Here is a 26,651-nt window from a genome sequence, read left to right on the forward strand (position 1 = left end):
TTTTACAACGGCATGTATTTGTGTAGGTGCATATATATGTATGTATGTATATACATATGTATATCTGATTATGAAACTTCATTTTCTTGTCTATGTGGGAAAAAATCGATAACCGAAATTACCTGAAGACATGCAAGGAAACACACACACACACAGACGTAGTTCCATACTAAAATATTTATAATTGTGTAGATACTCCAAACCAAAAGTTATGGAAATGAAACTGACTTGTCCATTAAAGCTGAAATTTCATTTCACCTAGCAGATGAGATAGTAGAAAAATTTGAAATACCATATACACACATACACACACGTACGCAATGGCACAAACAACATTGAGGAGAAAGAAAAATGGTAGCACTTAAAGCCGAAAACAAAACAAAGCGAAAGAAATGAATGGAAAAAAATATACTGAGCAGACGCAGCCAACGGAAAAGTCAATAAGGGAGTGGCCACACGCGAGCACTCCACCAATCGCAGCGGCCGAAATCGCACACATGCAACTACGATGAAGGTTCTGCGAGGAGAGAAGTGAAATGAAGCCACATACATACACACATACGTACGTACGTGCAAGTTGTTAGTATGTCTGGCAAAATATTGGGGAATTGTTGTGCTGTGCTGTGGTGGCGACGAAGCCGTCCGTACAAGTGTATGATTGTGCGAGAACGAGAGCAAAACCAAAGGAGAAACAGAGAGAGCGAGAGAGAAAGAGAGAAATAAAAATACAGCAAAAATTAGCAGGCAACAGACAAACACACAGAGTAATGGAGTAGAAACAAAGAGGTTTTGGACTTTTACACGAATTGTGTTGAATAGTGGAAGTTGGGGGAGAGGAGGGGGGACTAAATGAAATTAAATTGAAAGAAAATACCGAAAATGAAATGAGTCGTGTTTTTGTAGCGATCAGCGTTGGAGTGGGGTGACATGATAAATGAGGAAAGAGGGTGACTTTAACGGTGCTTGGCACAATGAAAATGTCTACAAAGCTAGATACAACTTTTACTATGTACTATATGTGTGTATGTATGTATGTGTATATGTATACCTGTACTGTTGTGCTTAAGTACGTGTGTTTGTAACTATGTAGACAAGGTTTTAAATGTGCACGAATATACTCGTAGTTACCAGGTAAACACAGCTACTGTGTGTGTGCGTGTGTGTGTGATTGGATGAATGAATGATGCGGTAAGAGGGAGAAATAGAATCCTAAATACACATTGTTTTTTATACCTATCATCCGCACACATACACACGAACAGGCGAGCATACATATTTGTAATTAAGCGTGCGTGGTTATATGCAATTTATTGTTGACTGTCAAATTGCTGTTGTTGTTGTCAAGCTTAACGAATCGAACGCAAAATGAATAAAAACACGAAGTAGACGGGAAAAAATTGCTCAAAATGTTGCACGTTCACTCGCACCTTACACATCCGACAGATATGTCAGTCTCAGGCGAATACATGCATACTTATTGCACTAACTTTACATTGTACATACAAGCATATACGCTTCACACACACACACATGCAAACGTTCATGTCGATTATATTCTTACTTTGTTCACGTTGAATTGCTGGCTACCTGACTTACGCGCCACGCAGCAGGGCCAAATCAATTTGCTTACACACACACACACGAACCTACACACATACATGCATTCATATGCAGGGGTATGCACCTACAGTACAATGTACCTACAAATTTTTTTTGGTTTGTTTTACATATTTACTTGCTACTGGCTTTGTGGTATTGTTTGTTTAAATTGTTGTTGCTGTTGTTGTTCATGTCATTGATGTTCTCTGCCCGTTTTGCCTTCGCTGTCAATTTCGCTGTTCTCCATCATGTTTGCTATTGTTGTTGTTGTTTTTGCGTGTGCTTGCAAAAATCCAATTTGCATTTGACATTTCTGTAAATAATTACAAATTGCACTTCACAACACACACATAACAACAACAACAACAAGAAACACAAAAATGCACTGCACAGAATTTTTCTTAAATTTTTTGTTTGCTTTTATTGCTTTTGTACTCGTACTTTGTATTTCTTGCTGTGCAGCGTTTGAAACTAATAAATTGTCTAGTCAATATGCGCTAATGAATACCAACACTTCCACTGTGCCACCCGCTGTAATTGGAATTTTTTGTTTTGTACGAATGTATTGGGCAAACATATGCACATATGAAGGTGATGTAGTCATGCATACGCACATACATATATACCATATGTATGTCCATACTCGTATGGATGAGTGTATGTCGGTAGCCCGGCAGATAGTGCGAATTAACATGAAGGACATTCTGTAGATATGTGGCGAACCTTGGGATTAGAATGGATAGCTGGCATTCCATCTAACGGGTAATGACGCGTCAAATCGTATACGGCAAAGGAAATGGTTAATAACAGCATTTTGATGTAATTTTCTTCTTCTTCTCTGTGCTTTTAAATATGCTTGAGCGTTCAGTGAGTGTGAGTGTCCCCTCTACTATCATACAATTTGTGGTGAGCACACAACTTCAACTAAGCATAAATATGAGCAAATCGAACAAAGCGCTAACGCTCTTCTGCCTGACGCCTGCTAGAAACGGCACAAGGCTCGATTGCGAAATTTCATAAAAGCGAGTGGAGTGAATTTTTAGAAAGCCGCTCAGGTGTTTCTTATCTGGTTTTGGATTATGTATATTATAGGGGTGATTTTTAAGAGCTATAGAAAAGTTTTTCAAAAAAACACACGTAAAATTCGGAAAAATGCATGAAATGTTTATTTAAATCGATAGTACAGTCGATATAATTTAATGTTTCAAGATTATTTCATGTTAAATGTTGACCGCGACTGCGCTTCAAATGGTCCATCCGCTTAGTCCAATTTTGGCATACTCTTTCCAATGTTTCGGCCGCTATCTCACATATAAATGCTTTGATGTTGTCTTCCAATGCGTTAATTGAAGCAGGCTTGTCTGAATAGACATGAGCTTTGACATAGCCCCACAAAAAATAATCTAAAGGCTTTATATCGCACGATCTGGGTGGCCAATTGACAGGTCCCGAACGTGAAATAAAATGTAACAAATACTGCCGAACTCGCCTCTCAACAAGTCCATTGTTACGCGTGCTGTGTGGCATGTGGCATGTGGCACCGTCTTGCTGAAACCACATGTCATGCAAGTCAAGCTCATGCATTTTGGGTAAAAAAAAGTTAGATATCATTTCACGGTAGCGCTCACCATTCACAGTTACGTTACGATTCGCAGCATCTTTGAAGAAGTACGGTTCAATGATACCTCCAGCCCATAAACCGCACCAAACAGTGACCTTTTCTAAATACATTGGTAGCTCTTGCAATTCTTCTGGCTGATCTTCACTCCATAATCGGCAATTCTGCTTATTTACCCATGTACCCATTACCCACTGATCCAAAAATGAGCTTCGTCGATGGACACAATTTTTCGACTTTAAACTTTCTTAACAGAACTCGCATTTTTATAATAAAATTGAATGATTTGGAAGCGTTGTTCGTTTGTGTGACGATTCATGGTTAAATTATAGACCAAACTGAAGATGATTGACAGTGAAACAAAACACGAAACGTGCATCAGCTGTTTTAACCAACTGTTTAAAAAGATAAAAGCTAAAAAATCACCCGTTACATATTTTTTTTTATTATACCAACCTCTCCTTCTCTCTAAAACGGAAATGTACAATTTGGCGCCAACTAATCATCCAATTTTGTTTTTGAATACTTTTTTACTAAACAAAAATGATTTTCAGTGGTCAAATCGTTATTTTGACTTTACTTAATTTTGACTCTACAACTACTAAGCACACAATTACCTGTTGGGAATGCGCGCGCCCAAATATTTCACGTATTAGTGCCACCGTTACAGATCACTGGAAGGTAGACCAGACTTAAGCTTCATTTCAATCTCATCTGCAGAAGCTGTCAGGCGAAGGGGGTGAAAGAGAGGCTTTTCGACTATTTATGTGAATGTCCAGGTTTAGCAAGAACCAAACTTCGTTCTTTCGGTAAACCCTTCCTACAGCAAATTAATGCAATTTCAGATATAAAGATAAAAAATTTACTCTGGATTTCACGAAATGAATCTGAAAACAAAAAGAGTGATTTATGAAATTAAGGACACGGCGAGTGGAAATCACTGTGAAAATATTGAATTTCATACCAAGAGAAGATTGCGAACAAATTTTTTATAATCGAAGGTGGATTTTCTCTTTGCTGCGCTGCATTCAACGTAATCATAAACCTTAAGAAAACTTCTGCGATAAGTTTTATTGCGATCTCAAATGTAAAATGTAATTGCGGTCACGTTGCGCAAGACTATTTGGTTATCCAGATTCTCCTTTGTCTAGTTTTTTTTTTTTCAGAGTAAAAATGCATTTGGATGCCTCTTCAAATGCGGTCAACTATCGGGGTTGATAAACTTTCACATATACATCAATAATTGAGATGGCAACTGAAGTGCATAATAACTAAATAAATCACTCAAAAAAATTGTGATTTTATTATTGTGGAGGATGTGTAAGCAATTTTATTTGAAGTTTTTGCTTTGACAAAAAATTAACATACCTCTGAAACAAATATTCCATGAGACCATTGTACTGCCTTGCTTGTTATTTCTCTCCTTACTGATCTTATGCACGGAGCTGAGGTTTCTTCTGAGTGCACAAGAGTTTTAGAGGGTAAGAGTTTCCAAAATAAGCCAAATTCAACGGCATTGTGTTTCTGTTCTTTTGTCAAGTTTAACTCCATAATTGTTGTGTTAAATTTGTCCAAAAATGGGGAAAATGGGCTGATGTAGTCTCTCTTATTTGATAATTTTTCCTCGCGAATTTCTAGCCATCGTATTCCATGCCTCTTCTAAAGTTCGTAACCCAACCATTGCTAGCATGGAAGCCTTTTCTGAGGGGAGGCTTTTTCTGAATTTTGGCAAGTAATAACTTGGCTTTCTCTTTTAGCATATCGCTTGTGATTGGTAAGTTTTTGCCTCTTTAATCCGCAAATCGTTGAACATTTTTGGGAACTCAGAAATCTTAATAGTTTTCTTTTACCTATACCAGATTCAAATCGCGTAAAAAACTCTTTATGTACTTTTTTTGTTGTTGCTCTATGTACGTGAAAGTTTTTAGCTTATGCATTACTGGAAATTCCTGCATTTAATTTGTTCAGAATGTAAACATTTACTTTTATTGTAAGCAGTGTAAATTTTCTCTATGCCATTATGAGACCACACCATGCAAAAGTTAACGCAAAACTGTCATTTCATCAGCAAATGAATTAGACGGTACTTCCCCTAAATTCATTCAGCTGATTCAATTAAAAAAATGTCAGTAATAAAATGACATCGACGATAAAAAGAGCCAAAAAGAAAGACAGAACAAAAAATGTTGCAAGTATCGAGGTGAGCAAGAAAGCGTTTTAACTTTACTTACAATATTTTTTTTTTTTCAACCATACCATGTTTTTTCCGTTGAAGCCATTGCTAATGTATCGAATGCAACTTAATTTTGAATTCGATAAGAACTTCAAGGGGTTACATACGTCCAGAATTTTCAAAAAAACGATTTATTTTTTCGATATACATATTTCGAAAGTATAGCATCTTAAGAATATACTGTGAAATTTTCATGCGGAAATTCTCAATATTATAGCTTCTACAGCCCATTAACTAGGTAGAGAGCGGTCCGTGCGCTCCTGTACCTCAAACCTGAAACTCATTTATCTCGAAACTACTTTTTCCGGTACGGTCTGCATGATCACTAATGCATTCGAAAGTGTTTTCTCTATAGATTTGATTTTTGATATTTTTAATATATTAAAAAATTTTATAAACATAATTCAAGTGTGACATTTATGACGTAAAACGCATACTTTTTCTTAAAATGCCGTAAATTGCAAAATTTTTCCAAATTCTAAAATCCGGCACGGCAGACTATAACTGCAACTTTATTTTACAAGAATTATTTTACTTTGTACTGATCCATCAACATTTCAAGGAGAAATGATGCAGACCGTGGAGCAACTTTTTTTCATTGTACTTTAGGTCATGTGATTTTTTATATACTAATTTTTATAAAAAAAAAATTAAAAAACCTTTTTTACCAATTCAACCAATTCAAACAGCAAAACAACCTGGACTTCGTTATCCAAATGAAATATATTCCCTTATCGCCGAAAAAAGAAAGTTAAGAAAAAAGTGGCAACGAACCCGACAACCATCGCTAAAAACTTTGTTAAATAAAATGGCTCAACATTTAAGAGAAGAAATTAATAAACTAAAAAACGTATCCTTCAATCACTATGTACAGGAACTAACAGCGGAAAAAAGTACTGACTACTCCCTATGGAAATCTACAAAATACCTTAAAAGACCAACTATACAAAACCCTCCAATTAAAAAACCCAATGGCTTGTGGGCTAAGAGCGATATTGAAAAAACGGAAGTCTTTGCTGATCACTTAGAAAAAACATTTAAGCCTCATGAAGCACATCATGCACCATTGCTTACAGATATTCATCAAGCTGAAAACCAGTTCTGTTTGTCTTCGCCTGCAGAGATAAAGCGTGAAATAAATTTCCTGAAACCTAAAAAAGCACCCGGCTTCGATCTTATCACCGCTGAAACCTTAAATAATATTCCGCAAAAAACATTGATCAGGCTAACAAAAATTATAAATGCATGCCTTAAGCTAAAATATGTGCCAACGTACTGGAAAATTTCAGAGGTAATAATGATACCAAAGCCTGGCAAAAGTCCTCACGAAGTGTCATCATACCGTCCAATCTCCTTGCTACCTATAATGTCCAAACTACTCGAAAAAATAATTCTGCAGCGGTTAAAGCCTTTGATTGAAAACAAACGCCTTATTCCTACGCACCAGTTCGGATTTCGAGCAAAGCACTCAACAATCGAACAAGTGCATAGGATCACAAATGTGATAGAAGAAGCAATTGAAAAGAAAAAAGTGTGCTCTTCCATATTTCTCGATGTTGCTCAGGCCTTCGACAAAGTATGGCATGACGGACTACTCCATAAAATTAAAATCTTGCTTCCAAAGGAGTTTTCGGATCTATTTACTTCATATCTAAGTAACAGATATTTCAGGATCAAGTGCGATAGCTCTTATTCAAGCCTAAAGCGAATTAAAGCCGGGGTTCCACAAGGCAGTATCCTTGGCCCTATACTTTACGTGCTTTTCACATCTGACCTACCGGTCTCTGAGACTAGCACTATAGCTACCTTTGCTGACGATACGTGCATTTTAGCAATTGGAGATGATGAGACACAGTCCTCTCGCAAACTTCAGGAAGATATTAACAAAATCACCGAATGGACTACAAAGTGGCGTATAAAACTTAATGAAGCCAAGTCACTTCATGTGGATTTTACAAACAAAAAAATTCAATATAATCCTATATATATTTCTGGCACAAAAATTCCTTACTCCAATACGGCGAAGTACTTAGGGATGACGCTTGATGCCAAACTATGCTGGAAAGAGCACGTTAAAATAAAACACTTAGAATTAAACCTCAAAATGCAAAAATTAATCTGGCTTACTGGAAGGAGGTCTCCTCTCTCCATACAAAATAAACTATTAATTTATAAACAAGTATTTAAACCTGTGTGGACTTATGGTATACAGCTATGGGGCTGTGCCAAACAAACTCATATCGAAAAAATACAACGATTTCAAAACAAGTTCTTAAAGAACGCAGTAATCGCGCCATGGTATGTGAGGAACACTGATTTACATCGTGACCTAAAGATGTCATTAGTATCAGAAGTTGTCAAACATTACGCTGTAGCTCATTCCGAAAGACTCGAAAAACATACTAACCCGGAGGCTCGGCGACTTGCCAATTTAGATGACCAGTGCCGGAGACTTAAACGAAAAAAACCAAATGATCTTGTTCCAGAAATTTTGATGACTGACAAATATATGTAAATTTCTGTCAGCTGTCTTCCAGTTATATACGTATTTCCTGTAAATACTGTTGAATTTAATAATTTAATCAAATAATATTACTTGATAGTTGTGAACTAGGTGTAATAGAATGAAATGTATTTAAATATTTATAACGTTTCAATAAAAAAAAAAAAAAAAAAAAAAAATTAAATTTAAGTACTAATAAGCAAAGCATCAAATTTTTTTATATTTATTTCTGTTGTTATCCCTTCTAAAAATAGTTTTTCTTTTACCGCATTTTTAGCGCTGCTGGACGTATGTAACCCCTCAAACGGCACTGGAGACTAAATCGGCGTTTAATGCTGTTATTATGTTTCGTTGGTGCGAGACGACGAGTTATATCATTTCAATTGTCATGACGCCCGTTTCAAAGTCCATCGAAACAAAATTAGCTTTGAAAGAGCATAATTAGATTACTATCCCAACAGCAGACATTAACAACTAAGTGGTAAAAAAATACAAATTAAAAAAATTCAAACCTATATAAGAATTGTCATTCAACACAGTCAAGTGTATATTTCAAAAAGTTTGTCGCTGAAAATCACGCCCGCTAACTCCCTTATGCACTGCAGGTTCTAATCGTCTATTCTCTCCTAAAACCTATGCAGGGAAATATAAAAACCATAATAACTATCACATCAGTATTTGGTTAATCACACTAACCAAGCAGCTAAATAAGGTCGTGTCTTGTATTACAATACCATTTTTTACATTTTCGATACTAAAAACTTGTATGGAAAATTTTTGTAAAATGGATAACATATCATAAATTTGCATACGCAAGTATTGACCTTAGATGTTGTCAGCGAAAGTTTTTCGAATTATTGAAATCGAGCCCAAAAATTGCGCCAAACCCTATTATATCGCACCTGAATCATCGAGACTTTTATTTGCACTAATAACTGATGCGGCGCCATCAAAGAAAATATATTCAAGACAGTTGATGATAACCATCTCAATTTCGAGAGTAAATAAAGCGACTATCAGGTTTTTTTTTCGTATTTAGGGGAGCGTAGACTCCGGAAAAGATTCTAACGCCTAGATACTTCGATTATGAATGTCGGTTGACGTTAAATTAAATAATCAAAGTGATTCAATAAATTCTCTAAGAAATTTATATGTACATACACATCCATATTTGGAGAATTAAAAAAAAGAGTGTTTAATTTCGTACATATCCTTTTCAATTTTGTTTTTTTTTTTTTTGTTTTTGATATATGTATTTGCATTATGTGTGTCATAAAACAAAGAACCTCGAACATTCGTTATATAGAAAAAACTGCATAATACCGTCAACAAAAAAAAAAAAAAACAAAAAAAAAATCAAAATTAAGTGCGAATTTTGTACCACTTTAACCCTTCCTTACTGACGTTCATAACCATAAGATCATTTCTACCCAATATTACATTATTATCTATCTATCCACTTCTTCTTCTTCTTGATTGACACGATAACCGCTTAAGCGATTTGGCCGTGCTAACTGGCACCGATTTGGGTGCTAACCCGAGGACAGCTAGATACAAAAAGTGAAGCCAAGTGTTTCTCCCCCTGTTGTTGGCAACGCCGAGGATGGCTTCCTTCGAATATTTTCAGAGCCAGGGCGTTTGCATCCATTCGGACGACATAACCTATTATTGGATTTTTATTCACTTCGCCGTAAAGCACATACAGTTCATTGTTTCATCGTCTACGCCACTCGCCGTCACCAACGTGCAAATACGTTCAGAAATACTGACAGAAAAATGAGTGCCGATGCAAATTTTGAATGCAGTCTAAAACCTAAGCACTGAGTGCAATACAAAAATTAGAGCAGATGGGGAATTTATTGATGTAATACCAGGCATGGCTGGAGTTCGCCTGGGTGATTCACTAACCCCCGCCTTTTTCAATATTGTGAGGAACCAGATAATAAATGAGGTCATATAATTAGAATGTTACTGAATGCAACACTCAAACATGCAAATATGCTATGCGGACGACGCTCTATTGATAGCCAACTAAGCTGATGACCTAAAACACTTATTACGGAAATTTGTAGGCCTTTTAAAAAATATTGACTATGAAGGTATCGGCTGAAAAAACTTTGCCATATCAGCTCAGCTGAGCCATATCAAAAAATTCAAAAAGTTGCAAACTGGAACTAGATCGAATTTGTTATTGAACAAGTAATGAAGCTTACATAAATATACGGGTGGGAATCTCCAATGGTCGCGGCATTATTGAGGAAGTGCGAGAAAGATATACTCAAGAGGGCAAAGAATCAGGAAGCCTCAGAGGCATAACATGGAGGAATAAGTACTTAAGAACAGCAGGTACAACCGAATATCCAAATCTGTGATAAGACCCATTCTAATTTACGAACTGAAAATGCAAAACAAATCAAATGCTACAGAAATGCAAATTTTACCATCCACCGCAGGAAAAACTCGTATAGATTGCGTAAAAATTGAAGTAATAAAGGAGGAAACGAGAGTTACTTCGTTGTTAAACTTGCAAGGACTAGAAGACGAGCTTGGAATGGCCATATAACAATGATCATAATGACCATGATCCAATAATAAGGATTGCTAGAGATTCTAAACTAAACAGAAGATGAGCACCGGGAATACCACCAAAACGACGGAAGGAGAGCTGGATATCTAGGCACATAAAATTATATTTATTATATTTTATTATGATTTTTTTATTTATTTTTATTTACTTGAATATTATTTTTATTATTTTTTTGTATATTCCCGACTAGAAATTTTGGTAAGGCGGTGATTAGGCGCAAATAAGGCAGACCGCATTCCAAATTTGCGCCTCATAAGGCAGCCAAACTAGGCCCAAGTCCCGAAAGGTATCGCCACACATCTGCCTCATTAAGCGCAGGTTCGAAAAACCGAACTTCGGTAACACTCCGGATGCCTTTCTACAAATCAGTTAGGGATTCCAATTTATGCCTAAGTGAGACACTGCCACAGGTCACGAAAGACCACAACCAAATTTGGTATTGTTCTGGCATGCCAATCTATGCCTTGCCTAACGTGGGCCTGGTAAAGTAATAGTGAGGCGTGCCTCAGTAAGGCCTGCCTAATTTGGGCCTAACTGATTCTTCGGCATGCCTCACTGTAATTCTAGTCGGGTTGGAACTGAGAATTCAATGAATTTTGACTTGACTCGTGTATAAAGATGTAGTTTATATTGCGTGAAGAAAAAACAGACAAAGAAAGAAAGCGAGAACTTTTTAAAACAATTTTTATAAAAATATCTTCTTTCCATATAAAGGTTTCATATACCTCAAAACATTCAGAAATATGTCAATGAAGATTACATCTTAACTTCTTAATGATTTTCCTTAAAACATTTAAAGTATGGAAGAAATTAAACTGACTGGGGGGGCTTACACTCTGAAGTTCGTAATGAAGAGATAAACTGGAAAAATATAATATTATACCGAAAGAAATGGGCTACAAATTTGCAAACCCAGAATTTTTGTTTAATTAGAAAAACTTTGAAATTTTTTTTAATTAGAAAAACTATGAAATTGTAATGAAAATCTGTTGAATTATTTTTTTAAATATTTTACAAACCATGAAACTGTGAGTTATATGGTTGTTGTTGCAGTATGAACTTCAAAGTGGCACAAACTTAATCACTCTAGCGGAAATATTTACAATTTTTGCAAATGACGTCGTACGTCAGTCATATTTGATACTTATGAACTGGACAGGAGTTCTAGTCCATGCAAGTGGGGCAAGTCACTGATTGTCATTCACTTGAGAGCTTAGCCCAAGTATCCTCCAGTTAGCTTCCAAATACCCGTTCGAGAGGGAGCTAATGTGAAAAGGCGAAGCATCCCAGCATAGCTGGTTGTGCGATGGGTTTGAGACCCGCCCCGGGTTGGTCCCACACTCGGAAAATGCAGCCTGCACTACGAAACATCCGGTAACGAACAGAGATGATCGACTTCGCCGGGTGCCGAAACATGGTAGTCTGCGGCACCAGATTCTAGCATAAGAAGATACACCAAGCTACGTGGCTGTCTCCTTATCGAAAAACGCTGATCGTGGAAGATACATCTAGTGTTTTAGATGTACGTACGATCCGAGTGCCCAAGACGTATTATCAGAAAGAAGAAATGAGAGGCCGAAATATGTGAGTGCTAGGAGCTTGAGATGCTGAGTCTACTAGAAAGTTGGTGACGGCGAATATCGCCGGCAATGCAACAATGAGCTGTATGAGCTTTACGACGACATTGACATAGCGCAGCGAATAAAGATCCAGTGGATATGTTGGCTGGGTCATGTCGTCCGCATGGAAACCAAAGCCACGGAAGTGGAAGGCCTCCTCTGCGTTGGAAAGATCAGGCGTAAAAAAACTTGGCCTCACTAGGTGTGCCCAACTGGCGCCGGTTAGTCCTAGGAAGAAATGACTGGCGCGCTTTGTTTAACTCGGCCAAAATGACGTAAGCGGTTATCGCGCCAACTGAAAAGAAGTGGTCAGCTGCAGTATACTGACAGGAAAGCATTGGAGCGCGTAAAAGTCAAAATAGAGATATCTAACACTTAAGATCATCACAAAAACAAAATTGTTTGATTGATTTACGCCATTTTGTCTATTTATAAACTTTTTAAGGTTTATTATTCCAGAACTTATATGAATGCAGGGCAATGCCACCAAGTGGGTGAAGCCGTTTTCTGCCTAATGCGGGGCATTCACAAAGAATGTGTTCTGAATTTTCAAAGTCCATTTCACAGAATCGCCAAATGATGGTCCCCGAGAGATCAATTTTGTTAAAGTGGAAACTTAGGCTACAGTGGCCTGTAAAGTAACCAGCTAAAAGCCGTAAGTCTACTTAGCTGAGCGAAAGAAGCTTATCAAAAACTTCTCTATTCGACGTTAGGAGTTGTTTCGCTTGTCGCTACCCGATAGAATTTCGCCATTGTGCAACGAATTTCTTCCCCTCCCAATTTTTGAGAAATTCGTTAATGAGGCCTTTTCTAAGTCCACAGAAAGGTTCAGGACCACTTAGAGGCATGTTTGCCCCTTTTTTGCTAAACGATCATCTATCTTATTTAACTCATATCCCTCATGTGCAAGAACCTAGCCTAATCATATTACTCTGTTGAAGCTCTGTAACATTTTAAGGAAGTGCAAGCAGTCATTTACCATTTAAGGTAAATTAAATGTTTATTTTATTTAACATTTTACTTTCTAAAAATTTAATTCTTTGAGTTTTGGCTTGTCAGTAACGAAGGTAATAATAAAAGTCAAATAAGAAATAATTTCCTTAAACTTCATTTTATCAAAACTCAACGCTATAAAAGACGTTCACAAGAGGGTTTCTTATCTACAGCCTTTCCGCTACCTATGGACACACTTTTTATTAAAAAAAACTCAGTTACAACTAAATCAGCCAAAAACTTGTCTGCTCGTTAGCCAATAGAATATTGTGGAATATTAAAAAAAATACGAAATAGTATTTTTGTATTTAATTAATATATTTTCCATAAATTTTAAACGATGAACTTAATCACGCTGACACAGTTAAGCCTCCTACGCGCTCACATACAAATAAACATTGCAGCCAATTGAATGATTTCATCAATGAAACTCTTTCCAAAGCTCGAGAAAAAAATCACAAAATCAATCTTCATAATAAGTACCCAGGCAGCAATTTAATCAATCATACAAATTTAGGGGGATGTGCACATCTCTCCTGGCGTACAAATGAAGGAGTGCGAAGAGAACAACATTACAGCCCACACATTTCCATATCATCAACAGTACCAACGAATAATAGGCATACCACCGTGCTTTATAAATTAAAATGTATGAGATTTTACAACAAATAAAAAAGTTTAAATAACCGCAGGTAAAAGCTGGTTTTATACAGAAAACCAAAAAAAAAAAACGAGAAAAACAGCCAAAAGCATCAGGTCGAAGACAGAACAACAATTAATTATTTCTGTCTACGCTCAAATATGAATACATATTTTTTGATTTATGTGCACTAATTTTCACTCCTTTTTTGATTTGTTCAATTGGTGCAATCTTCACTTCACCTAATTAGCGTAGGTTGTCATGACTTTCTCCTGCCACCAGCAGCAGTAGGCCAAGAGCAGACAACCACCGAGCCACCAGTAAAGCACACATGCACGCACATACATACATACATGCGTAACAGCAGCATCATCATACTCAACATTGTTGTAGCAATTTTCATCGTCATCGTTGCTGTTATTAGTACGCGTATTGGCATTGTTGCGCAGCTTCTTGGGCAAAAAACAAAAAAACATACAAGCGAATACGCGCGTATTTTCGTCCGTTCACGTACACACAACCATACGTTAACGCATACCAAATCACGCTGAGCCTGCCACACGGCCTCACTGCATGAATTACAAAACCAAAATTAATCAAAAATTAATATCATATCAATTGAAATGAAGCAAATTAAAATTATACGTTCGCATTTAACTGTGTGCTTGTATGTGTGTGTGTACATAAACACTCTAACACATGCACATATACGTGTACATAGTAGTAGAATGTAGCGTATCATTAATGAAGCTCCATAAAGCACACAAGTACTCCGAAGGCAGCTAACACTGGTCAACAAATAAGTAACAGACTATTCATTTCCTATGTAAAATCGGTAGCTGAGTTTTTTGTCATGTAGTTTTCGAGATATCGCCAAATAAAGGCTTTGGATTACAGAAAACAAAGTAGGTCAAAAAAATTTTAAATATCTGACGAATTTGTTAACTGCTCAAAAGAAGTGATATATCAATTGCTGTATTTCATTAATGCTACAAATTTCGACAAAATAACACTTTTTCCAGAAGTTAAAAAAATAATTAATTTTTTTTTTTTTGGAAAAAACCAAAATTTTAGATTTACATACACACTAGGTTGGTTAAATAAGTCTTGCGGTTCGATAAGAAAAACACAAATTTATGACTTGAAATATACTTTTTATTCAGTATTCTTCTTTTTCGTCGGGGCATACTAGCAAGTAAGACACTCAGACAAAACTATGGTAAGTCCATTGTACTGCACTCGGATTCCCCATCTTAATTTTCTTTAAATCTCCCCGACCGTCGAAGAAATCTGAGTAGATCTTGTGGTGCCAAGGAGCCAAGGTGGTCGCCTCTTAACACATTAGTGCCAAGGACCTCAAGCCTGATTCGAGCAATGGCCGGGCAGATATACAGAAAGTGGTCCGACGTCTCATCCTCTTCTCCATATGATGGGCAGAATGCACTGTTTGAGATGCCTACTTTTTCCATGTGCCTCGCCCATAAAAAGTGGCGAACTATTAGTGTTACCTATTCAAAACACCAAAATCACCTTGCTCTCCAAAATATACCAGATGGAATAGTCCATCGGATTTACGTCTAGCGTATTCGAAAGCGAAACATGATTTTTTAACCATTCTTGGCTCACACGAGCTTTATGAGACATTTTCCCGATAATAAGTCGCATTCACTTTGCCACCAGACTCGTTAAAAACGATTGGAGAGTGTCCATCAGCGGTCATTGCGGGCCAAACCATTACTTGCGATGGGAAATTGCTTCGAGTGGCCATACGTAGGCTCAAATTCTCGTTGAGCGTTCGGTCAAGTAAACACGATCGTTTTGAGTGTTAATGAACTGCTCAATTGGGAAATTTTTTTCATCAGAAAACACAATGTTAGGAAATTCGCCATGTTCGTGCAAGCGCAACAACTCCTTTGCTTCAACATGGATTTCGTTCAAGTCGAGCCTTCACTTTCTGAACCATTTCTGGCGTTGTTGCGGTTTTTTTTTGGTCCACCTCCATAGCGTTTTGAAATGCTACCAGTATCATTGTAACATTTTATAGTGCGATATAGAAACATTTTATTCACTTTGAGGTGACTGAGCTCACAAACAATGGCAGGTTGTGATTTTCCAGCCAAATATAACGCAATCACACTATTACGTTTAAATTCCATCACAGAAAAAACAAATTCAACAAAACTGAGAGGCAAATGCTTTTGCTGGCTTATAAACAATATATTGAACTGTCATTAGAACAATTTTGACGTTGATGTCATGAGCCGTTTTACAGATACAAGCAGTGCCAAGTTGGTAACACTTCATATCGTTCACCCTGTATTATCAGTACAACCAGCTGCCTACAGTCCCTTCTGCTTAATGGCAGGGGGATCAGCGACAGTCGGTCGGACATGACTGGTAACATCAGTTTTGTCCATCTGCAGCCTCTCTCAGCTTGCCCGGCTCGCTTGTGGGTTCAAGTAACCCGTTTGCTAACCGTGACTTTGATGACCGCAGCAGTGAGTGGCAGCACGGGCTTTAAGTCCAATTTCCTTGATCCGGAGCCCATCCTAGCTAAAGAGTTAGAGATTTTGTTAACCGCCCGCCCGCAAGTCCCGGGTCTTTTTTTATTCCGTATAGTCCCCCTCAACATCAACACATCTCCCATTCACCAATTTACAAATTCTATCTCTGAGGTGAGAATTTTGAAGGGCTGCAAAATAAGCTTCCCGAGCAGTTATGAGCTCATCATTTGATGAAAAGTATTTTCCACGCATGAGTTTTTTTAGGTATGGAAACAGACGGAAGCCGCTAGAGTCCAAATCTGATGAATACAGTGGATGCTCGAACCATTCGAATTTTAATTCATGGATTTTATCCATTGTCAAAAAGCTCTTGTGACACAGTACGTTACCCAGAAGAAGAAAAATTCTTTTCTTTTGCAAACTGGGTATTTTTTGTCGAATTTTTTCCTTAAGCTGGCCTAGAAGGTTGCAATAACAATCAGAATTTATTGTTTTACCCGTTTGCAAGTAACACAGAAAGAAAATTTCTGTCGCATCCCAAAAAACTGATGCCAACACCTTCTTAGCCAATTTATGGACCCGAACTCGTTTCGGAGCCAAAAAACCACTCTTTAGCCTTTTGTTTCGATGTAAGATCATGACGATAAGCCCAAGTCTCATTCATGGTGATGAATCGATGCATTAAATCACCTTTATCCTTTCGAAAACGCTCGAAATGTTGCTGAGAAAGTCACATTCGAATGTGTTTTTGTTCCATTGTTGGATGCGGCATCCATTGTGCACACAGCTCTCTGGAACCCAATACTTCAGGTAAAATGAGGTGCGAGGAGGCTTCAACTAAATCTCTTTCACTCAACGCTTTTCTGATACGACATCCTGTATTTTATCTACGATTTCTGGTGTTGTGGCTGTTTATGGACGTCCTTGACGTGGATCGTCTTCAAGGCTTGTACGATCAGGTCGAAACTCAGCAACTCATCTTTTTACTGTACTAATTGATGGCGAAAAGTCCTTCTATACTTTCAACATTCGTTCATAAATCTCCTTTGCTTTTAAGTCTTTTAAAAATTTAAATAAGACTTCACATACTTAGATATGAAACATACAAAAGAAACCTTTGGCTAGCAGCAACGCCATCTCCCATCGAACCACAAAACTTATTGAACAACCTAGTACGAGGGGGGCCTTTTATATTTCGGGATTTGGCAACCCTGGTGTTGCAATCTGGCAACTGACAGCTGTATCGCAAAAGTTTGACATTTTTTTGCTTTTATGTACTCAGAACGTTTTGAAATACCAGCGCTATTTGTGTTGTTTACAGTAACTTAAAAGATTCATCTCGGTCCAAAAATGGAATTAAATCGTGAACATTTCAGTGCTGTTATTTTTTACAACTTTCGACGTGGATTAACTCAGCAACATTGTATGGATGAACTTAATTCATTTTTTGGCTGAAGCTCCATCAAGGACCAGTGTTTATCGATGGTATGGTGAATTCAATCGTGGTCGTAGTTCACTCCAAGACGAATTTCGTGAAGGTCGTCCAAAATCAGTTGTTGTTCCGAAAACCATTGATGCTGTGCGCGAACTGATATTGCAGATCGTCATGTGACCTATCGTGAGATTGAGACAATCTTAGGCATTAGTGGGACCAGCATACATTCAATATTGCATAAACATTTGACTGTCAAAAAAATTTGTTCGCGTCGGGTCCCACACAATTTGTCAATCGCTCAAAAAAAGGCTCGTGTCGATTGGTCGAAGGAAATGCTCAAAACATACGATCGCGGGGCTTCGAAACACGTCTATGACATCGTGACAGGTGATGAATCATGGATTTACGCGTATGAGCCCGAAAGTAAACAGCAGTCGACTGTATAGGTGTTTCAAGATGAGCCAAATCCAACAAAAGTTGTTCGCGCACGAAGCACTTCCAAGCAAATGGTCGCCTGTTTTTTCGGAAAAACTGGACATGTCGCAACCGTACTACTAGAACAACGCAGAACAGTAAATGCTGAGTGGTACACAACCATTTGTTTGCCAGTTGTCTTCCAAGAAATTAGGAAAACCAATCGCCAAAGACGGATCACTCTTCACCAGGACAATGCGAGCTCTCACACATCGGCTCAAACAACTGCATTTTTGAGCACCCAAAACATCGAATTAATGGGTCATCCGCCGTATAGTCCTGCCTTGGCACCGAATGACTTCTTTTTATTCCCGTACGTAATAAACAAACTGAGAGGTCAACGTTTTTCGACACCTGAAGAAGCGGTTGCGGCATTCTGAATGCATGTTTTGGAGGTACCTCATTCATAGTGGCAAAAGTGCTTCGACAATTGGTTCAAGCGCATGCAAAAGTGTATAAATCTTCATGGAGAATATTTTGAAAAACAATAAAGTGATTTTCGATGATTAAAATTTGTTTTTGTTCTCTAATCCCGACATATAAAAGGCACCCCTCGTATATTGTAAGAAATAAATAAGAAAACAATTTTCTAACTATCCAGAAAAAAAAGGTAATGAGAAAGGTTTCCAATGTAGGTATAGAAAAGTTATATGCATGGGAAAAATACTCATATTTGCATGGACAAAGTAAAGTTTAAAAAGATGGCCAAGATCGAGTCAAGTCTTGTGTTTGAATTATAGCTAAAACTACAAATAAAAAACATTTCAAGCAAACTCACATTTCATAACATCCCTAAAAAACCCCAAATGAATAACGCCTATTGACAGCAATAAGTTCTAGCTTAAAGTTGTTCTGCTGCATAGCGAAAATCCTATTGCTAATTCTGTCAACTCAAAAGAAATCTCATATGTTTGGGTTAATTTTCGTACTCAACTACCGATTTGACATAGGAAAGAGAAGATCTGTGGGGCGTTTTTGTTTTTGCTGTAAACCAGTGTAATTGCAAAATCATTTAGGAGAAAACTGCTATTGAAAAGTAATATTTATGTGGTGTATGCCGCGAAGCTACATATTTATGCATACATATGTACATACATACATGCAAGAGCGTGTGTGCGAGGGGAGGTCGAAAATTTAGCCAAACTAAAATTATACGAATTACACAGGTTTTTGGGAAATTTTCAAGCTCGCTTGACTAGTTTTAACGAGAATAGAGAACCTTTGTTATAATATTTAAGATTATAAAGGTACAAACAAATCACAATTCAAATGCGAGTAACAACATTTTATTCCAATTTCTTGAGTTTTTATTACTTTCATCTTGAATATACGAATACACCAAATTTCTATCCACATTTTAGCGCACGCAATAGTTTAAGCTTCTTTAGGACGCCTTCCACTTTTTCTTTCATTTCATAGTTTGAACGAATTAAAGTTCGTTATAATGCAGATTTCTCAGGTGTCTCACGGCGAAGGCCCGGCGAACAAGACGCATGGGCCAGCACTGGTATGGTGTTCTTGAGTAGAAGCCGTTTGACAGTCAATACCCAACAACCCGACGCATAGTCTTGGTGGAGAATCCATGCTTGGAGAATTGTGCTTCCACAATTTTTTTTCCTTGTTAGTTGTTTTACGGGGAGCAGCACGTACTGACTAGTAGAAATCGTTTGCCCTCTGAGCACTCAGTGAATGAAGGTGCGCAATGCCATGGATGTCTAAAAAACGTATCATCCATGCTTTTAATTTTGATTTACTGATTCAACCTTTTTCATCGATCTGTGAAGTTTGGCTCTTCCAGTGTCCAGATGGCTGCTTCGTTTAAGAATCATTAGTAAAAAGCCACAATTTGTCACATGTTGTTATGTAAATAGTACACAACAACTATTACACGTATATGATTATACAAGGTGGCGCATTTCTACTAAATAAAAAAAAAGTTATTTTGAGTGATGTAAATCTGTATTTTCACCTTTACTCGCGCATTTGCTTGCATGCCCATTTGTAAAAACTGCAACTATCCTTCGATAGGGTGACTAATTTTGCGCCACCTGGTATAATTAGCATCTACATTCTCTGTTTTGAGCTGCTCCTGCTATTTTTTATGTGTGTCTGGATGTTAGTGCTTGCCATTGTTTGCCCAGAAGCGGTGACTTTTAGAAAAAAATGTTCCCATCAATCATTATTTCAAGGTCACACTCGATTTTGAATCCCCGCACTACCGACTGGTAATCACGCACCAATATTTTTGGCTGCGGCGGCCGAATCTGTTACTGCCTTTTCCGATAAGATTGGGTAACTTCCAATTTCGCGACTGCAAATCTGCACTTATGATATTAGACAGCCCTCCAACCTTCTTCTTCTTCTTAACTGGCGCGGTAACCGCCCAACCGATTTTGGCCGAGTTTAATAAAGCGCGCCAGTCGTTTATTTCTCGTGCTAACCGGCGCCAATTGGACACACCAAGTGAAGCCAAATCCTTCTCCACCTGATCTTTCCAACGCAGAGGAGGCCTTCCTCTTCCTCTGCTACCACCAGCTGGTACCGCATCGAAGAGGTCCTTCCCAATTCTGACGGCGCTACTGGTGTTGAGCAACGTCATCTTGCAAAGCCGTATTAGTTTTGTGGGAATACCAAATTCAGACATCGCGGCATACAGGTAACTCCTTTCCGTACTGTCGAATGCAGCTTTGAAATCGACGAAAAGATGGTGTTTGTCGATTCTCCTTTCGTGGGTTTTTTCCAAGATTTAGCGTATTGTAAATATTTTCGGTGGCGGGTCCCAAACCCAGCGACAACCAGCTATCCTGGAATGCTTCGCCTTTTCACTTAGCTCACTCCCGAACGGGTGTTCGGAAGCTGCCCAGAGGATACGTGGGCTAATCCCGGACATTGTGAGCTACTTGAACCATATGCAGAAGAATCGTCCTGGCCCCTTCCAAGTGAATGGCGGTCAGTAACTTTCCACACATACGTGGACTTCTACACATGGAACCATCCTCCTTCACTTCACCACCCTCCAACCACTGAGTCCTGCAAATCCAGGCTGAACTATGTTGGTAGACATAATAGCCTGATACTAACATGGGTTTCGGGACATGTGGGCATCGTGGGTAACGAAACTTCTGACTCCTTAGCTATGATGCTCTCTGAGGCCAACTTCTTTGGCCCGGAGCCCGTTCTGCCACTCCCTTCTGCCGTCATCAAAGCCACGGTTAGTAAATGAGTTACTACAACCCACAAGCGAGCTTGGTAGGCTGAGAGAGGCTGCAGATGGACAAAACTGACGTTACTTATCATGTTCGTCATGATACTGTCATTAAGCAGAAGGGTTTGTAGGCAGACAGCGTACTCTGCCCAGCTTGTGAAGAGGAGGATGAGACGGCGAACCACTTTATGTGCGTCTGCCCCGCCTTAGCGCGAATCAGGCTTGAGGCCTTTGGCACTGATGTGTTAAGAGGCGACCACCTTGGCTCCTTAGCACCACAAGATCTACTCAGATTTCTTCGAAAGTCGGGTAGATTTCAAGAAAATTAAGATGGGAATCCGAGTGCAGTGCAATGGACTTAAGGGATGCCTTTAAAATTCCAAAAAAATTAATTTTTCGTAAAATGTTAATATAATCCTTTAAGAATAGGTCAAAAAATGTTTAGAACGTAAATTTAAGTATTTCTTATATTATAGATCGTCAACCGTGACGACTCTATTCTTTGCGTTCCAGCGCTGGGAGAGGTATAGTTACGTTGCCATCTTTAGACGCGTTTTTCTCAAAACTATATTTTTCGAATTGCCGTACACGATAACTCGAAAAGTTATTGATCGATCCCCCTAAAATTTTGAAGACATGTTTTTAATAATATTACTTTCTATGTGAATTTACAATTTTGATTTTTAATTTTCGAAAAAAATAATTTTTTCGAAGCAAAAATTGTAGAAAAATTCACCCCAAAACTCTTTTTTTTTATTTTTTTCCATTTTTGTTTAATTCATATAAAAATTATGACATTAATAAACAAACAAATTTTTGATTTGTGTTTTATATTATTTCAATGTTTAAATTAACTGTATGCCAATTTTGAAAAAAATATATTGACTTCTTCATTTTAAATAATTTTAATGAAAATCAGGGGAAATATGACCGTTTACAGGTATCTGTTCCCTTAAACCCCTTAAGAAGGTAACTAGTCCCTCCAGTGAGACATTTTGCAAATTTCCAAGCCCTAAAAGAAATAATCGCCAAGATATTTGGCACGGCCTGTTTGAAATGCAGGACAATCACAAATGAGTTGTTGTATCGACTCAATTTCTTCTTCAACTCCACAACTCCTGCAGAAGTCATTGTGAGATACACCCATTCTACTGGTTAGGGTGTCAATTGTGCAGTGTGACCCGTTATATCAGACCCTGCAGTTAGTAGTCACAGACCACCTTCTATTAGTTTCTGCGACTACGCTCAGGTTCTCGTTTAGACGAATGCTTGTGTCCTCTACCACTCGCTGAAGATCCAGCTCAGAGCCTATCCTTGCACACTCATCCGCTCATTTTTCTCCACTCCAGAGTGGCCGGGAACCCAACAAAGTGTGGTGTTGTGTTGTTGGATGAACCAGAGCGACCTCCTGCTTACAACTGAAAACCAATAACTTTTTTTAGGGCCTTGTTTGAATGTTTCAGAGCATACGTCTGTTCGCTCTATTAAATTCAATCGTCTTTAGGTTTTATTGTAATTTGTGCTGTACTTGCTAGTTGTCCGGACATTAAAAAAAAAATAAAAAACAAAAAAAAACACTTTTGCCACCATTTTTGCATACTTTAGCATTTCTCCGGGCAGAAGCGCAACTCTAAAGCGCACGAAGGCTTGAACTAACCGGATTTCTTTAAGAGCGAAAGCTACTAATTTCACCCGCTGAACAGGTGGCGATCGCAGATTTTTCACCCTTGCGCTCAACTTCCACAGCAGCGACTGTCGGGTTATTGAATAATCACATTGCATAAAGAATGTTCACCCGCTTTTCTTTAATTCTTTACGCATTTTTTGGTCTCCCCTATCATAAACCGAAAACAAAACCAATTCGCAGAAACAATCCAATAAGCCTCACTTTGCTAACAGCGCGCGGCGTACTTACAGTTGTGCCTTCTTCTTCATCTTCGACTACAACCACAGCCCCCACCATGGCGCAGTCCGTCATATCTGCTGCCCCCGTCGCACACGCATGTATTTTTGGTAAACATGCTGAGTAAGCATTGCAACAACAAGAGCAGCGGTTACCAGCCGCCAACAACAATGTGAGGTATCTTGCGCAGCCGCCCCGCGTCGTAAGTGGGCATAAGTGTTACCAACTCATTAAGTTGCACTCATTGAAGCCATGTTCGAAATGTCTTGTGCGATTATTAACAATTCGATTTTTTATTGTTCAAACTTTTTGTTATATTGTCTTGCTTTGTTGGCTATGTTGGGCGCACTTGAAATGACAGCTGCGTTGCTTTGCAGATGCCTCATTGTGAAGTTAAGTGTGTACACACACACATACATACATACGTGCATATGTATGTAGGTACAAGCATTTTGTGGCTTGTGCCATCGTTTTTTGTTGCTGTATTTGTTGGCCCAATTCATGAATGCATGTTGGCAATGACAGTGGTGTTGATGGTGATGATTGTATTGGCGTGGGGTGATTTTGGCGTTGAAAACATTTGGCTAGCGGGCGGGCCCCTTAAAGCGGCAAAGTGTTGGCAACCGGCTGCATGTTGCGTTGGTGTTGCACACCTAACTATTTTCAATGCAAACACATGAGCTCTCCCCCCAGCTGCATGAGGTACATGCATACATGCAAGCTTTAAGAGCCCACTTAACATTGTGGGTTCTAATTTTGTATTTATAAAAAGAATAAAACCAAAAACTCCAAAGTCAGCGTTAAAGGTGATGAAACTATTTGAGATGTAACCTTTTAATTATTTTATTTTGTTCTCTATAGAGTTAGGCCCATTGTCGAAGGAGGCCAGCTCAATATGATTTTTGCTTTTTCTTCAATGAGTCATGTTGCTCAAACTTGTGTGAACTCAATGAAAGCTAACCTGGCTCAGAAAAAAGGGTCAATTTAGAGTATGTGTTGCCTGTGGGGTCGCTCACACCTGCCGTACACACATAGATATAAATTACATATTAATCAATCGAAATGTTGATATTGCTTTGTCGCATGAAAATGTTTCATTAATAATCGAAGATGTAACTGCGTAGGAACAAATATTTTGCCTACCTATTTTTTTAACTCTTACACCAGTGTTGCCAGAAATTCGGCACGATTGTTCTAAAAAAGTAATCGGATGAACTTTTTGCCACTTTTGCCGGATGTGGCGGGTGCCTGATTACGCCCAAATGTTAATATTATATTTCGCTACATTGTTTATTCTTATTTCTGCGGAGTTATGTACGGTACTCAGAGACAGTTAAATTCAAAACAAAATCAGTCAGGTTTCACACAACATACGATTTATGATAAAACCCAATGAAATTAGCACCGCACTAAAGCTCTTTAAGGAATTTGGTGCAAGAGTAGCTATCTTCTCAGACAGTTAAGTAGCTGTAAAGGCCTTAGACTCCAACTCCATTTCATCCAAACTGGTATTACAGTGTAGAGAAGAGCTGGAATGGCTTAGTCATTGGCTTGAAATTACTCTGATATGGGTTCCCGGTCATAGGAACATACGGGGTAATGAAATAGTGGATGAGCTTGCAAGCAAAGGTTCGGTACTAGACTTAGCAGAGGCGGTGGCAGTCTCCACCCCACTGAAATCATTAAAAGCATCCATTGCTTCACACTATCTTGCTTTAGCCGAAAGAAGATGGAAGCAAATACCTACATGTATTACAACAAAAAACACATGGCTGTAATATAATACAAAATCCAAAGGACGAATCACCTGTTAGGATGTTCTCGGCCAAACATCTCACGCATCACTGCAACCCTCACAGGTCATTGGAAAGTAGGGGAGCATGCAGCCAGACTCAACCTCGCCTTCAATCCCATCTGCAGAAGCTGTCATGGGTAAGGGGCGAAGGAAAGTTTTTTCCACTATTTATGTGAATGTCCGTGGCTAGCTAGGGCACGACTCCGCTCCTTCGGTAAGCCTTTCCTACAGCAAATTAAGGAGATCTCAGACATCGAGATAAAGGATTTGCTGTTATACTTGGACCTCACTAAATGGATTTGACTTAGAACAAAATACAAAAAAAAAAAAAAAAAGACATCATTACACGAGACACTGGTAGTAAAACGGTGCTGGACACTAATTAGGAGTTTTTCAGTGGACAACAACAGCGCCGCACTGCTCCGATAAAAACAAAAATGCTATATCGATTTCGAAAAAATTACTTTGGGGGTCATAGTTTAGTTTAATTCCATAGATAATGCATTTTTCATGATGAAATTCTAGCTGAAGTTGCAAAAAACCACTTAGTATGCAAATAAAAATGCTACGATTTATTGACATACTAATTAATATTTAATGTGATTTCGTTTTTTTTATTTTTATTAAGAAACGATATTATTTACAAACAGTCATCTGCTAACAATACCTATTTACTTGGACAGTTGAAATAGTTTTTATTAACGTCGTAATAGCAAATTTACAATAAATAAAAATTCAATACGTTTCCAATAGATGCTGGCAAGCGTGGAGAAAAAGCATTAAAATGCATAAATAAATTTACTTATCAAACTACATACATACTAACGACACTAATCAACTTCAATATACTCGTACATATTACTTGCTGCTGACTAAAATCATTGCCATGAAGTGTTGAAGAATACATTGAAAGATGGAATAAATTTCAATTAGCATTAGGATGCGCATAAAAAATCCATTTACATGCAGACAAGCAATTAATGAAGCGTTCAAAGATGGACAACAAAAACGAGCCGCAAACAGCGACAACAGTTGTGACAATTGATGGCTGAGCGAATGAGTGAATGAGTGATACAAAGACTGCGGCTGCAATGACACTGACGCCGCACCATGTTTATGTGGGTTAATATGCAGTCTATCGTGTAATGTGATGCAAATGTGCAACTGGAAGTGCGAAGCTGGTGTGTAAATGAATGCCTAAACATCGGCGACACAATTACTGATTAAATTAATAAATAGACGAGCGGATGATGACTAAATAGTGTGTGTTGGTGGCGCTGCAACAAATACTCACACACAAGCATGCACATGCACATATGTGTACAAGTACAATGCGCACTCGATAGTTGCGACTACTAAAGATCAAAGTCGGTAAAGTAAACCGAATTTTCGCTTCTGATTTTACTTGGAATCCTTGCGGAAATGAAAATTATTATATCTAAATCAGGTTTTTTTTTTTATTACTAAGAATGTATTGCATTTAATTCAATCACATGAAGGGAATGTACTGAGTCTTGCCATAAATTCTGTAACAAATTTTACA

Source organism: Anastrepha ludens, chromosome 4 (genome assembly GCF_028408465.1).
Source record: "Anastrepha ludens isolate Willacy chromosome 4, idAnaLude1.1, whole genome shotgun sequence".
Taxonomy (NCBI): domain Eukaryota; kingdom Metazoa; phylum Arthropoda; class Insecta; order Diptera; family Tephritidae; genus Anastrepha; species Anastrepha ludens.